This window comes from Adiantum capillus-veneris, chromosome 6 (assembly GCF_014529385.1).
Source record: "Adiantum capillus-veneris isolate H3 chromosome 6, ASM1452938v2, whole genome shotgun sequence".
In the NCBI taxonomy this organism is placed as follows: Eukaryota; Viridiplantae; Streptophyta; class Polypodiopsida; order Polypodiales; family Pteridaceae; genus Adiantum; species Adiantum capillus-veneris.
The window spans coordinates 8,698,291-8,713,019 of record NC_140936.1 but is presented as its reverse complement, the minus strand read 5'-3'; the positions used below and the strand labels follow the sequence as shown (position 1 = coordinate 8,713,019).

Here is a 14,729-nt window from a genome sequence, read left to right as displayed (position 1 = left end):
CACTAAGTACACCTCTGCTAGTGATATGCCCTGTATCCCTCCTCTATGGCTGCTGCTCAGTCTCTACATGGAAGAACATTGTGATTTGTCTTTGGGCGGTCTATGAACCTCTCTCTATCTCTCGCTCTCAGAGTAACCTTGCTTGATTTCGTTGAATCTCCAGTAGATAAAATCCAAGACATCTCGGATACTTGTATCTCATTATTCTAGATAGAGGCCAAAAACCCTCTTTGAAGAGGAAGAGAACGCGGCCACATATCTCATAGTATGTTGAGCAGTGGCATTTATAGGGGAGTTGTGTCTCTGTGTCTCTCTCTGACACAACTGGCACAACCTGGCCTCAACTGAGATGCCTCAAAATCGGACAGTCTCAATTCAGTTGGTGTGATGATGTCCAAATCTGTCCAATAGCACATCATAAGCGGTGGAACAAGTGTGCCCATGTAGGCAGCCCTAGATAAGAACCCATCCTGTGTGGGCTGGAGAGAATGCTCTTTGTAGGTAGTCATCTTCGTGCCGGCCCTTGTATAGGTTGTATCCATGTCCTTTGGGTATCCAACTGAAATGTATAAGTCTAGTGACCTCCCTCTGTGTCAAAGAGAGAAAGAGTGCATCTAGAGAATACTCAAAGGGGAAGGCGGGGGGGGGGGGGGGGGGGCACTGTCCCTAGAGAAACCATCTTGCCATCTATGCATACCAACATGATGTATCTCTCTGTGCTGTCAAGTGCCCTGAGGACTCCACAGCCACCCGAGCATAACGATTTCGTGGGAGCTCCCATTAGCTGTGTATAAATGTCACTGTTCTCGTAAGAGCCTCCACCACCAGAGGAGGGGCAATGAACTCTGCTCACATGATCTCATGGGAAACCGAGGCCTTAGCCGTAATCATCCAAGAGATCATGGAGATAATTGGCCTCTCCATGTGTACGTCCATGCTGATGACTATGATGATCTAATGAGGGTGGTCCCCATTTATGCACTCCATATAGTATAACTGAGGTAACCAAAGAGTATCAAAGAGCAATAGCTTGGTGCGAGGCTCCTGGAATTGAACTTGTGAACACATCCTCTCCAAACCTCCCAAAGTTGCGTATGCTCTAGTCAAGTTTTTGAGAGTGCCTGGTGAAGATTAAGGTAGGTGAACCAAGTGTGTACAAGCCGTAACCGGTGCATCAACAACTACCTTATTGGACTTGGAATCTGTATATGACTTCTTTGGGAAGCTCCTCCGAATCTGTCCCTATTCCCCACACTTATAACATGTGTAAGGTGCAACGGATTTGAAATGGTGAAGATCTAGACTTTACACTTCCACAAATCTTTACTTCTTTCCTTGCGTTAATGTTTGGTACTTAGCATGAGAGATGGTTCCGTTTATTTCCACACAGAGAGAGAGAGAGAGAGAGAGAGAGAGAGAGAGAGAGAGAGAGAGAGAGAGAGAGATTTTATTATCGTCCTCGGAGGTCAAATATGACCTATGGGACCAAAGTTACATGTGATGTAGTATGTGTATGGCTGATGAGTGACTCTTGATGCTCCAAAATTGTGGTGATGAGAGTCGCAATGGAGAGCCCACACTTTGGCTGGGAGAGGAAAGTATGTAGGTCTAAGTTATGGCTGAAAACGTGAGAGAAGCAAGTTCAGATGTGACCAAAAGCTGAGCACTCTAGTAGTGTGTGGTACTCCGACTCTCGAACTTGCAGTGAGCATAATGTGCACAATCAATTTGACTCTTCTCCGTTGCCCCAACGCCCTATGTCGCATCGAAGGAAATGAGAGCTAAGCCGAATGGCTGCAATAGTGCGTAGCACCGACAAGGGGATAGGCTCAAGCATGTAAGTGTGAGTATGGTTTCCTCTTTCAGCGAAGAACATGGTTTTGTAGTTGGGGGCAATATGGGTGGTGTAATGTATAAAGCGTGACCCACTGGATTTCTCCCAAGTCGTAATACATTGGCGTTGTAGAAAAGCTTCATTCACTTGGGAGTCAATTGAAGCATCATGTAGCAAGTGTAATGCATCCCATCTCCCAAACCACTTCTTTATGTCTTGCATCCATCCCGTGCTCAAGATCTTGCTTTTATGCGTCTTTCGAACTTTTTTGCTTGCTTCCCATGTAATTGTAGGAAGTCAATGTAGGGGTTTTGACGCATCTTTATCATGTACTCCACAACCCTTTCCATGCCCATAACCTCGATTGGAAGACATCCCGACTCAAGAAGTAGGAGCATATATGGTGTTTGTGTCTTCACTTGAAGAAAGTTTATAAGAAAACGCTTTTTGGACATTCTTAAACTCTTTCCAAGTAGACTTTGAGATGCTTTCGTCCCACACTTCAACTCCATAAAGAAGAACCGGTGTCACCAATGCATCGAAAAGATACTTCTTGAGAACCCAACACTTGATGTTTCCCGCATTACACATGTTCTCAAATGCATAAAATGCTCTCTTTCTCGCTTCCAAACAACGCATAGCACATTCATGTCACTTGTGATTGGACGGAACCTCAAGGCCAAAGTACTTAAAGCTCTCAACAACTTCAAGTGTCTCATTGTTGTACACAATGCATGGCTTCTCCTTATGGTTGGTTTTCACAAGCATAACCTTTGTGTTGGATTCGTTCACAATCAGCCCACTATGCAAGCAAAAGTCCTCAAGGACAACCATAAACTTTTGTGCATCTTCTAAAGTGTGTGCTAGAAGCACTACATCATCCACATACAACAAAAACATGATTACCGTGTTGCAAATAGTGACCTCTTCAATACCTTCTTCTTGCATAAAGTCAAGTACCATTTGTTCCAATTGATCGATGCATAGACCAAAGAGAGTTGGTGACAACAGACATCCTTGTTTAACACCAATAGTGCTTACAAAAATTTCTAAAATTTCTCTTCCTCTCATACATTCGAGAAACCACAAGCATAAACTCACTTGGCACTCGGAGTTCTTCCATCCTTCTCCACAAATTGTTACGTGGAATCATATCAAAGGCTTTCTTAAAGTCCACAAAACAACAATACAATCTCTTGCCTTTCAACCGACTTTCCTCCATGAGAACACGAAGAGTGACAAGATGATCAATGGTGCTATGGCATCGATGAAAGCCCGCTTGTCTCTTTGCACACTTGTCATTATCCTCAGTCCAATCACTCAATTTCATCTCCATTATGCACCCAAACAACTTTGCCATAAGAGACCCAATCATTATAGTCTGGTAGTTGTTTACATTCTTTACATCCTCTCCTTTGTGTAAAGGCTTAATCCAATTAGTACTCCAATCATAAGGCATACCATGTTGAAGTGCAAGGTTGAACATATCACACATCCATTCATGGGTAAAATCTCCCGTCCATTTGATCGTCTCCGGCTTGATACCTTGAAGATCTCCCACTTTGCAAGTCGCCAACTTTTCAAGCCCACCGCATATATCCTCAATAGTAAAAAAAGAGGGCATACATGGGAGTGAACCATAAAATGGTAATTTTTCAGCGTTTTCTTGCTCATATAATTGCCTACAATGTGCGTACATATCCACAAGACTCAAGTTACCAAAATTCTCAACCCGCTTGCCCCTCAAGTTTCTCCAAAATCTTCTACATGCATGTGCCTTTTCTTGGACTTGAAAAAGTTGTTGCTTTACTTCCCATCTTCTTCTCTTCTTTTGAATCAATGCCTTGTATGTATGCAAATGACTTTGATAGTTGTCTTTGTCCATAGTTGCTTATGAAGGACATTCGAGCATCTTTACATTCTTTATCAAACCACCGTTTGTGCGATCTATCTTTGTTGATACCATGGAGATGCTTTTTAGCAAAGCATTCTTCGGCACAAGAACAAATAAGTTTCTTAAAAGCTTGCCATTTAGTTTCCAATGGTGCATCATATTGAAGCTTTTTCATCCATAATTTTTGCTCATAACCATTTCAATGTACATTGGTGCCCGTTTGAAATCCATACATAGTGATAATTTCTCTTCCCTTGGTTGAGATTATCATGCTTAGTTGCTTCTCCACATGAAAGGTCAATACATAAGGTGCGATGGTAGGATTCCGGGGTCCATTGGCCAAACATAAAACTCTTTATGCAATACATGATGGCTTCGGAGAGTAGCATATAGTCAATCACACTATCCCCATTATGTGTCCTACATGTAAATCCATTGGTTCCACTCCACAAAGATACACCATTGGCAATGAGCATACCAGTGCTATTACACATGTGTAAAAGTAACTTTCCATAGTGATTCGGCTCTTTCTTATCCATTGAAGAACGATCATACAAGTGAACTTCCTCCAACTCCCTTGAAATGTATGGCATATCAAATTGTTGAGTATCATGTTGCAATGTTTTTGTGCGAGCATTCATATCCCCAAATACAATAACATCACCTTCACCTTTGAAATAAGCAATGTCCTTTTCTAATTAAAAAAAATGGTTGATCTCTATCCATACAAGCATAAAAGGGAGAATCATGATGAGAAATGTAGCAACCGGCTATAAAAATGGGTGCTCTTTTTGGTATCATAATTTTCAGCCATACATAACATTTATATCTGTCATCTTTCACAATTGATACAAGATCTTCCAATCCTTTCTTAACCATACATGCTACCCCTCCTTGTTCTCTTTGTTGCTTAAGATTCTTTGACCACATCAATGAATGTACATTGTAATTCTCCTAGCCGTTAATCCTTTGTGTATCATGCTTCCAAGTTTCAACAAGAAGTACAACATCGGCTTTGCTTATTAGTTCATCAATGTCAACCGCCGCATTCCATGGGTATCCATTACAATTCCAAAAGCATATTTTCAATTGTAACTCGGTCTCGTAGGTCACGCATCCCTATTTGCTGGAGGGACTTGCCTCCTCCTTGGGCACATTTTCTTCATGAGAGATCTCCTTGTTTTTCTTATTCTTTTCCTCATATGCCTTGCGACGCATATTTTGTTGCTTAATAGTGCAATCTTCACATACAAAACATTTTGTATCCCTCAAATAGATCCAACTATTATCAAGGATAATCTTTCGCTTGGTCTCATCCGGCATGGTGCATACAATTGGCCGTTCTCCCGAGCGAAGAGCTCCTTGCTTCCCCACTCTATGTGCTCCATAGACCATAACTCCGGACATGCCAAAGTAGGTTTTGAAGAAATCTTCAATAACAATGGCAAGAGAAGGAGGTGTCTCTAGCTTCTCTTCGGGAATTCCACGAATAACAATGTTTTTGGAACATCGCTCCTGTTCCTTCAACTCCTCCATATCCACATTCTCAACATTCTTTGTTTGAACCATATTTTGCATGAATGAGGAATTAGAAACCACATTGCTATCACATATATCAGCCCAAAACTTGTTTGTGCATACATTTTTCATGTTGCATACGTCCCGGCTCATGGTGTCAAATTTCTACTCTTTCAATACATGGTTATGCTCTACTTTGCTCATCCACTCCTTCAAAGCATTAGTCCACAAGAGAGCGTTTACATTCTTTGACTTCCTCTTCAAGTTGCATCAAACGTGTTGTTTGCTTCTCAAGTGTCCTCTTGAGATTCTCATTCTCAACCACAAGTACCCTTAGTGTGCCATTCTCCATTGCAAGTGCTCGTAAGTCTTCGCTTTGTTTGTTTACGGTCTCTTGCAATGATACCAAGTATGCCATGATCATGGTTTCCAATGTCGTTGGTTGGGTGGTTGTGTTGCTATCTCCACACTTAGGAGATCTTGGATCATTTTCCACAATGGTTGTGGACCTTGTTGAAGAAGAAGAACCCTTGCGAGTGTCGGAAGACATTGTATGTAAAATAAGAGATGAGAGTCAATTTTCTTGAACCTGTTCACTTCGGAAATGCTGTTACAGAGACGCCTTCCATAACTATGAAATTTCTCTCTTTACATCAATGTGTAAGGGCTTCGTGCTCTTCGATTGAGGCTATAGATCACCCAGATCGGAGTTCGGATAAAGAAGTTATGATCAAAAGAGTGAATTGCTATCTACTAGGTCAAAAAACGGCTGCGTTTTTTGAGAGAGAGAGAGAGAGAGAGAGAGAGAGAGAGAGAGAGAGAGAGAGAGAGAGAGAGATTGATTTATCGTCCATGGAGGTCAGATATGACCTATGGGACCAAAGCAAAAAGAGTATAACGATACCTTTCGAGCGAAGGTATGGGATACATATCAGTTAAGGTATGAGAGACCATCATATAGTAAAAGAAGATGAAAAGAAAAACACAACTAGAACTAAGACTAAGGAGGGTTAAGGGATGGAGGTGTCTGTTTGGGAGTCCGAAACTCTTGGATGACCGCTTTACCATCTCGGTGGACTGCCCATTTACCTTTTTTGCGGGCTTCATGTATCTTCTTGAGCTCATTTGCTTTGAGTTTCAGCTGGTTGGTAGTCGATTCCTCTGCTATCCAGAACTTGGTTTCCTTGAGGAGGCGGGATTTGCGCAATAGCTTCATCCGCTCCTCCTTTGTCTTGAAGGCGATGATGCAGTGCTCAAGTGGCACATGTCTATTTGTGTCGTTGGTCCAAGACACTGTGTTGGGCTCGATGGTGATTGATTGGAGGGTGTCGTTGAGCTTCACGATCGCATCCTCTAGTGTGTCCTCGTCCGTGCACCAAGGTGATGGAAGTCCCCTAATTCTCACTTTGAGACTGAGAGATTCTCGTAGTTTGCGTTCTTGAAAGGCCGCTTGTATTTGAGTGTCAATCTTCTTTGTGATTTCATGCGTTACCTTGTGGACTTTCTCTTGAGCAATTGTGACTTCGGCGAGGGGGGCTTCAACCTTGCGTGCCTTTTGCGAGAATGGTTTGACTCCCTGTTTCTTGCAAGCTCTTGAGCTTGTGTACCAGTTGTTTGAGAGTCGCCTTCTCCTCTATGAGGACTTGGACCTGAGCCTCGAGGACGGAGATTCTTGATTCCTGACGGGCGGAGGGATCCTTCCGGGGGTTGAAAGCCGCAACAAGGAAACTCCATTGGCGAGATGCTGGCGTGCCAAAGGTGTACATATCATGTGCAGGTTGTGTGGCCGAGGCTCGTTGAGGTTGGGTTGAGACCTTGTGCATTATGGCACTCTTTGTGGGACAGTCAGACTTTTGAGTGTGGGACCGTCCCTTGTAAGAAATCAAAACCTTCGACTGTGGGACTCAATCCAAGCCTCTCAATGAGAGAAACACTGGACAGGTCCGACGGCAGGGAAAAGTGTGGTCGCTTGGAGCGTGGTCAGGAGTATGACAGGAGCAGATTCAACAGGTCGGTCAGCAGGCGCAGGGCCGCAGGTCGACAACAACAGGCGCAGGGCTGCAAATGTTGTAGGCGCAGGCATCACAGATGTCGCAGATGACGAGAAGCCCTTAATGTGCTTGGCAAAGGGAGGCAGAGCTGTAGCTCCTCCCCCCCCCCCCCCCCCCCCCCCCCCCCCCCCCCCCCCCCCCAGCCAGGCGTTGCCCTGCAACCTGGTGGGGAGTTCGTATGAACGCTGAGGGAGGAAGCTAGGGCAAACACACACACACACACAGAGAGAGAGAGAGAGAGAGAGAGAGAGAGAGAGAGAGAGAGAGAGAGAGAGAGAGAGAGAGAGAGAGAGAGAGAGAGAGAGAGAGAGAGAGACTCGATGGATAAACAATAACAATGGATGTCGCAGAGCCCCAAATGCATCAGGTTCAAATGCGCTGACACCTTGAAGCTTTGATCCCAAAATCTGTCAAAGTCGATGATGCAGAAGTGTAGAGAGAGAGAGAGAGAGAGAGAGAGAGAGAGAGAGAGAGAGAGAGAGAGAGAGAGAGAGAGAGAGAGAGAGAGAGTCTCTCTTGAACCAATCAACCTTGACAATGAATAACTGATACAATGTACAATGGGGGCAAGGGGTCCCATATACCCACCTCTGTAAATTGCCCTACCTGAACTTTGACAAATAAGTAAAATAAATACCTAAAAGCCAAAATAAATAATGGGATCCTGGATAACTTTGGGTAGTTCTCTTGAGATGCCAAAACTCTAACAACCTCTCTGCAGCTCATAGTGGGCATAAATAGTGAGAGCAAATCGATGAATTTACCATGGGTACCCAAGTACCTGCAGACTACTGTCGGATTGCTACCCTCAACTTCGTTCCTTAGAAGAATGCCATCTTGAGCATCGATTGCCTTATAGACAATTTGAACTGTAGACCACATCTCCATTTGTGAACTGTGAACACATTACATCCAAAATACTCCTAGATAATGAACTTCGAAACACATCATGTCCATAATCCGACCAACAACAATGGATTGGTGCACTTATCCAGAGTGTTTTAGGTACATCTGATTGGTTCACTGCCAGATGCATGTGCCTTGAACTTCGACCCTGTCACGTGACACATCCCAACCCTATGTGTCCGTGGACAAGCTACACCATAACAGGGTTTCCGTAAAGTCCAGTCAGTTTTAGATTAGAAGTGATCTGACACTTTTTGTGAGTCTATTCGTAGACCGTGCATGCCCAGTCACTCAGTGTAGATGCATATCCTCTGGTTGCACACTGCATAAGCATAAGCATTTCCATTAGATTCCATCAAAGTCAGTTTGGAGATTTTTCAAGTGACTTTATCCCATTTTCCCTATTTTTGACATTTTTCACTTATTTATTAAGTGACTTTTGTTGGGTAGTCAGTAGGGCAAATTGGGTAAGTCAATATATAAGCAAACCCAAGTTAGCATAATTTGGCAGATGAGCAAAGACCACAACAGGCTTCCCCAAGCAGCAGGTGTTCCCTCCCTCTCTCAGCAAGACCCTCTCCAAGCCACCTTGGTGAGACCCCTTCACCCGCAGCCATCAGATACCAGGATCGCCATCTATCCTCTCACCCCTTGGCGTTTCCTTATCCAGTAGACATCGCCAGCAAGCATCTAAGCCTAGCGTTTCCTCCTGATCACCATCAGCGTTTTCAGCCATGTACTAATGCTAGCAGCATCAGCAAGTTCAGCGTTTTTCTTCATCGAATTCAACAGAGCAACCACAGCGTGATAGGGATTTACTAACGCTAGAGGTGCTGCCATTTCCAGCATGAAAACTACCTGCTGTTCCAGCGTTTTTCAGCCAAGGATATCTCTCTAAAAACGCAGCCAGAAGAGCAGTACATTCACGTTTTTCATCATTAGCATGACCCCCGACAACTCCACCATTTTCAGCCCTTAAGACAGCAGTAAAACAGTCCATTTCAGCCCCGAAACAGTCCACGAAATTCAGCCAATAGAAGATTACAGATTTCAGCCTAAGTCGTCCTCATCATCACCGTCGTCGTCATCGGAATAGTCCCATTGCATCAGTCCATTGCATACGCATTGTACACTTTTGTGCAATCAAAGTAGACCACTCTCGCCGACGAGAGTGGGGCCTTCGGAGGAGGGTTTTACAACCTCTCGGGTGTTGTATCTCTTTTCTCTCCTTCTCTCAGTCTCATTCACTTGCACGCACAATATCCACTCACTTTGTTCGTGATCATAGTACTCTCCATAAAGACGGAAGGCTCTCTCCTTCCCTAAGAACTAAAAGGAACCTTGAGCAATAAAGATCACTAATCTTGAGAAAATACAACATTCATTCCGTTGCACCTTACATTGGTATCAAAGCTTTGGAAGTGTTCTGCATTACTTAAGGGAAGAACCACAAGAACCACAAGATTTTTTTTTGCTTGTTGCGGTCGCACGAACCCAGTTAGCTTGGGCGTGTCGATTCCTAATCGTGTTTTGTTGAAGAGTGACAGGAATCCCAAGAAAGAAGGGCTTGTCCAGCCTCCCCATGTGTCTCTTTTCACTCATTGAGAGCGGACCGTGCACTTAGCGGCCGGCCAATCGACGTGAGGTGGGAAAAAGCAACCTTGGTGTGAGCGCAAGGCCGCCAAGGGGTGCGCCCGCAGAAAAGAGTAGAACTCGGGTGAAGAGAGATCCTTCTCATCGCGATTTGCAAGCGAAAGAAACCCTCAAGAACCTCAAGAACCTCAAGACCCTCAAGAACCCAAGAACCCAAGAACCAAGACCCTCAAGAACCCAAGTTCCTCGTGAACTTAAGAACCAAAGACCCTAGTGCATGGTCATGACCCGAAGTGGAATGGATACTTCGCATTCAGGTGATGAGCATGAGAGAGGCGACGAAGGATTCTCCCCACCAGGAGATTTTTCCAACCCTCCCCCTTCGCCATCTACACCACGAGTTGTTCTAACTCCCATGGAGATGATGGTCAAGTCAATGATGGACATGATGCTGGCACAACAAGAAACGACTCGCCTTACGATGGAACGAAATGAAAGGAACGCACTACAACAACAAGAAGTGACTCGTCTTACCATAGAAGCGAATCGAGTTGCGCTGGCACAACAAGAAGCCAATTGCCTTGCTTTCGAACACGAGCGCGATGAACAAAATGAACGAAAAGCAGAAAAGGACGCCGAGCGTGAAGCTCAAAGGGAGCTACACACTCAAGAATTTATTTCCCACGTGCTAGCCTCGAAGATCGAACCACCCAAAGATCGTGGAAGTTCATCAAGTGGCGCAAGCCACGATGCGGATTCCAACCATCCAGTCACAAAGAAGTTGACTTTCAGTAAGTATGACGGTAAGATGGATGCTACGGTTATTTATTCTTGGTTGCATCAATTTAATGCTTATTTTGCGACAACTAAGAAGACAGGAAATAGCAAAGTTTTGACGGCCGCTATGTACCTTGCCGGTGATGCCATCAATTGGTACCATGCATGGCAAGAGGCACAGCTAGCCGCGCACCTAGAGGCAGCCGACCATTTCACGTCCCTTTCTTTTGATTGGGATGATTTCCAAGACAAGCACAAGGTGCGGTTTATGCCACCTCAGTACCTCGCATGATTGAAGGACGATTGGCGCGCTCTCAAAATGGTATGCCGGTTATGTCTTTTTCTAATCGTGTTTTGCAGTTAGGTACCCAATTATGCATGTCGGATGATGAACGCAAAGAGGCATTTCTTTTTGGATTAGACGACTATATCAAGTTCAATGTAGAAGTCTTCGATCCAATCGATCTCAACAAGGCAGTAGCGATTGCTCTCGCACAGGAGATGAAGCACAACAAGGGAAAGCCTAAGGAGAACAAGACTTCCACAAGTACCTCGCAGACTTCTCAGAACCCTCCGAACGGTAAGAATGGTAAGAATGATAACTCTTCTAACCAATCTTTCAACAGTCTCTCATCAAAGAATTCGTCCAATGAATCTAAGGATAAGGCTAATACAATTGCTAAACCTAAGCTTACTCCAGATGAAAAGGTAGCACAAGGAATTGTAGGAGGATACATCATGTCGGAAGAACAAAGCACTTATTCTAAGGAAGGTCGTTGTTTTCATTGTCACATTAAGGGTCACATAAAAAGAACATGTCCTAATCTTGAATCGAATGAATCTAAAGAACCCACAGTACCCACTTCCTCTGTCAATTCAATGAATGATAACACGAGTGTGCCCCAAGAATCTCAAGACCCTCCCATTGATGATTCTCTCATTAAATATTATGGTCGTATGTCGGGGCACCGTTTTGTCATATTGTTTGATCCAGGTAGTATGCATGATGTGATCAGTGCCTCTCTTGTTGAGAGATCTCGTTAGTCCAAGATCTCCTATCGAGGTCTCTGGCTTTTGTCCTGGTATGGACGCTCTCATCACGGAGGAGTGCCTTGATGTGCTGTTTGCAATTCAACAGACTGCCTTCACTAGAAGATTTGTTGTTTCTCCTCTCTCAGGATGTGATATGATTTTGGGCATTTGATGGTTTCGTGAGACTAACGCTGTCATTGATTTTGAGGCTGACACTTCAACTCTCAATGCCAAAAGTGATTCTCCTACTGTCTTTCATGGAGTGGATTTTGCTCATCTTCATCTCTCATTGCTAATATGCAAGACAAGGTTGAAAGGATTCGGGATAAGGAGATTCTCTCAATCTCTTTTTCTCCACAGCATGACACACGGGATTTGCATGATTATGAGAAGCATGATGATTTGAATGATAATGATTTGCATGATGATTTGGATGACAAAGATAAGCACGATGATTTGCATGAAGAAGATGTGATTGTTCACAAGGATGATGTGTTAGTTGATGCTTTTTCTAGCGAAGCTAACCTCGTTGTAGATTCGATTAATCACGAAGATCTAATTTTGGCTTTCGAGTCGAGGTCCAAAGAACCCCCACAGGACGATTCGATCATTCAGGACGAACCGATCTTGGCTCTCGAGCCTTGGTCCAAAGAACCCTCACAAGAAGTATTATGTGTTTGCATGATTGATACGCACGCATTGTTCGAATATTTCATTCGTGATCGTTTCCTGTATTTTAGTCAGCATCTTTATGTGATCCCTTTTCCTAGGCATGACATATTGTATGTTGAGCACGTTTCTCTCATGGATGAGCACGAATGTATGCGGATTTTTCGTGAAAAGCTAAAAAGTATGTATGTAAGGAAGTACATTCCATGTCTCTTCCTTGGCATGACACAGTTTCCGAACGAGCACATGATAGTATGAGCACCACGCATGGGCATTTCCACTATGATTTGCCACAGTTGATTGATTTCGATCAAACAGAAAAGATTCGATCTCATTGTTTGCATTTGTTTGATGAACGGTTTGTCACTCCATCTCTATGTTCATCTACGTTGCATACACAGTCTTTAGAGAAGACAAGATTTTTTTCCTTCACTTTACATGGAATGGGTATGTTCATGGTTTTGTGTTGGAGATGGTTTTAGGAATTTTCAGCCATGGAGATTCTTGAAGACGAAAGAAGCAGGTCTCTAGACACAGTTGAAGCAAGGAAGGAGATTCAGAAGACTTCGTGTCGCTTTCGGCGCGGCCCAAAGAAGCAAGCGTTGCAGACCTTTATGAAGTTCAAGTACTGCACGACCCACACATCAGAGTCGGCCGACGAAGAGTCCCTTCTAGGATTCCGGATGCTATTGGCGATCTCCCTCGACACCATATAGTTCGGTACCAGTACCTCACGTTGAAACGGAGGGGATGTCACGTGACACATCCCAACCCTATGTGTCCGTGGACAAGCTACACCATAACAGGGTTTCCGTCGAGTCCAGTCAGTTTTAGATTAGAAGTGATCTGGCACTTTTGTGAGTCTATTCGTAGACCGTGCATGCCCAGTCACTCAGTGTAGATGCATATCCTCTGGTTGCACACTGCATAAGCATAAGCATTTCCATCAGATTCCATCAGAGTCGGTTTGGGGATTTTTCAAGTGACTTTATCCCATTTTCCCTATTTTTGACATTTTTCACTTATTTATTAAGTGACTTTTGTTGGGTAGTCAATAGGGTAAATTGGTGTAAGTTAATATATAAGCAAACCCAAGTTAGCATAATTTGGTAGATGAGCAAAGAGCACAACAGGCTTCCCCAAGCACCAGGTGTTCCCTCCCTCTCTCAGCAAGTCCCTCTCCAAGCCACCTTGGTGAGACCCCTTCACCCGCAGCCATCAGATACCAGGATCGCGATCTATCCTCTCACCCCTTGGCGTTTCCTTATCCAGCAGACATCGCCAGCAAGCATCTGAGCCTAGCGTTTCCTCCCGATCACCATCAGCGTTTTCAGCCATGTACTAACGCTAGCAGCATCAGCAAGTTCAGCGTTTTTCTTCATCGAATTCAGCAGAGCAACCACAACGTGATAGGGATTTACTAACACTAGAGGTGCTGCCATTTTCAGCATGAAAACCACTTGCTATTCCAGCGTTTTTCAGCCAAGGATATCTCTCTAAAAACGCAGCCAGTAGAGCTGTACATTCAGCGTTTTTCATATTAGCATGACCCCCGACAACTCCACCATTTTCAGCCCTTAAGACAACAGTAAAACAGTCCATTTCAGCCCTTAAGACAACAATAAAACAGTCCATTTCAGCCCCGAAACAGTTCGCGAAATTCAGCCAATAGAAGATCTCAGATTTCAGCTTAAGTCGTCGTCATCATCACTGTTGTCGTCATCGGCATAGTCCCATTGCATCAGTCCATTGTATACGCATTGTACACCTTTGTGCAATCAAAGTAGACCACTCTCGCCGACGAGAGTGGGGCCTTCGGAGGAGGGTTTTACAACCTCTCGGGTGTCGTATCTCTTTTCTCTCCTTCTCTTAGTCTCATTCACTTGCATGCACAATATCCACTCACTTTGTTCGTGATCATAGCACTCTCCATAAAGACAGAAGGCTCTCTCCTTCCCTAAGAACTAAAAGGAACCTTGAGCAATAAAGATCACTAATCTTGAGAATATACAACATTCATTACGCTGCACCTTACAGACCCACTGGTTCAAACACGGATAACTGGAACTCCAACACAAGGGTCCAAATTAATTATACGGAGCCCTTCTTCCCCCTTTCTGCCATGCACAAGCCTCTCTCTGGCTGAAGCTAGTGGCGGCAACTCCCCTCTGACTAGAAATGTGGTGTCGTGGCCACTGTGGTCGCCACCACGTGTGCCATGCCGATCTCCTCTGCCAAATCTTTATTACCGTAATCTCTGTCCAACTTGCCTTTGTCTTTCTCTTTTTGTGAGTTTCTGGTTTTGTCTTTGGCTTCAAACTCCCAAGCCAAACAAAGTGCCAAGTCACATTTATAACAATGGTTGTCGGACCTAGTGGGTATTGAGGAAGCTAACTGAGTACTGGTTTTGTTGTCAAGCAGCAGCTCAAGCTTGCCTTTGCCTCTGTCCTGTAAC

The 14,729-nt window shown here is 44.2% G+C and overlaps 1 protein-coding gene across 1 annotated transcript in view; it reads left to right on the top strand.

The window, feature by feature from the left end:
- LOC147455111 (pentatricopeptide repeat-containing protein At3g09040, mitochondrial-like) overlaps positions 1 to 13,238 on the top strand; it is a 47,410-nt gene extending 34,172 nt beyond the window's left edge. Inside the window, exon 3 of the transcript XR_015188317.1 lies at positions 12,757 to 13,238. The gene's annotated coding sequence lies outside the window, so the exon portion shown is untranslated. The remainder of the gene's footprint in view (positions 1 to 12,756) is intronic.
- Positions 13,239 to 14,729: the final 1,491 nt, after the last annotated feature.